The following is a 1,786-nucleotide window of genomic DNA, read 5'->3' on the forward strand; positions in this document are numbered from 1 at the left end:
ATAATGACGATTTTCTTATATTTTTAATATATTTGTATTAGAAATTTCATATTACAAACAAATAATATTGTAATTTCTTTTAATCATATATGTTTGGCTCAGCGTGCACCTTAACTGATCCTACGGATTCAAGGGTGTGTTTGGTATCTAGATAAGACTAGACATGACAGAACGGTTGTTAGACGTTTGGTAAGACGAAACTTGACATAATAAATAAAATGATCAATTTACCTATAATGAGTTATTTATATCTTTTATATATTTTGATTAAATTATAATTGCAATATAATAAGTATTTTTATAATATATCATCAGAAAGTTTTCGTCAAAATGATTAAAATGACACGAAAATAAAAGATTTATTTAGTTTTTTAATTTACACATTTTATTATTATTATTATTTAATAACTTAAATAAGTTAACCAAATTATAGAAACTTTATAACAATAATAATACTTATTATTAAAAATATAATAACATAATTGATAAAAATTCAAATATAACCTGTCTACGTGCGAAGATAACAAGGAACGGCGGACATGTTTTTGTTCCGTTAAGTAGGGCTATCTGGTCCGTTGATATGGAGATCTGTATGGGATACGCTGGGGAGGCATAACAGGTGATTGTAATTAGTGTTTGAAGAATTAATGGGGGTGACATGGAAGGTGGTTGTGAGGTGGCAAAGCAGGAGGATGACACGTAAGATAAGGTGTTTGAGGTGAGGGTGGGACCACGGTGTTCGGTGATGCATGGTATCTAATCCTGGAAGCGGTTTTGGGTTCATACTATATTTGACTATAGTTGTTGCGCTTCACATGGCCTTAMCCTCTTGCTTTCCCAAAATATATTTTATGACAAATCATCAATCGGAAGAAAAAATTGATTATCCATAATTTTAATTGGTTTCATATTTTATCTTTTTGTCAATTTTTTAAAGCGTCAATTATTACGATAAATATCTATAACATATATAATATTATATATATATATATATATATACTTATAATAAATAAATAACTTTGATGATACGTGTCATCTTTTGGTGAGTCGGTTTTTTTATTTTCCCGCCTAAAAACGTATCTAGACACAATTTACATTAGTGGTTTAATTAGAGTCATTTGAACGTATCTAGACAGAATTTACATTAGTGGTTCAATTAGAGTCATTTGAACGTATCTAGACACAATTTACATTAACAGTTCAATTATACTCATTTGATTGACATATGTCCTCCTATTCAATCAATTCTACTAATTTGGGATACAATTGATTTTATTATTGGGTTAATTAATTCGTGTGATAACTAATTTCCGAAAAAAATAGTGTTTACTTCTAAGTTTAAATTCAATTTACTAGAATTAGCTTTATTTTATTTTAAATTTTATTTCTAAATTCAATTTTATTCTAGAGTTAACTTCATTTTATTCTAAATTTAATTTACTAAAAAGTTTTACTTCAGAGTTATTTTAAAAAGTTAGCTCACCCGAACTCTGAAGTTTGCTTTTTCAGACTTAGCTCATTCGAACTCTGGAGTCTGAACTCTGAAATCTTTTTTTTAGACTTAGAAAAAAAAGTCTGAAGTCTTCTTTTCCAGACTTAAAAGTCTGAACTCTGAAGTCTTCTACAAGTCTGAAGAGTCATTCTTCATATTTAGCTCATCTAAATTCTAAAGTTTTCTTTTTTTAGACTTAGTTCACCCGAACTCTGAAGTCTTTTTTTCAGACTTAGAAATCTGAACTCTGATTTAGTGGGATTGATTTTATACTTCAAATTTATTTGAAGTATA

The sequence above is a fragment of the Cynara cardunculus genome, assembly GCF_001531365.2.
Source record: "Cynara cardunculus var. scolymus isolate 2C chromosome LG 2, CcrdV1, whole genome shotgun sequence".
In the NCBI taxonomy this organism is placed as follows: domain Eukaryota; kingdom Viridiplantae; phylum Streptophyta; class Magnoliopsida; order Asterales; family Asteraceae; genus Cynara; species Cynara cardunculus.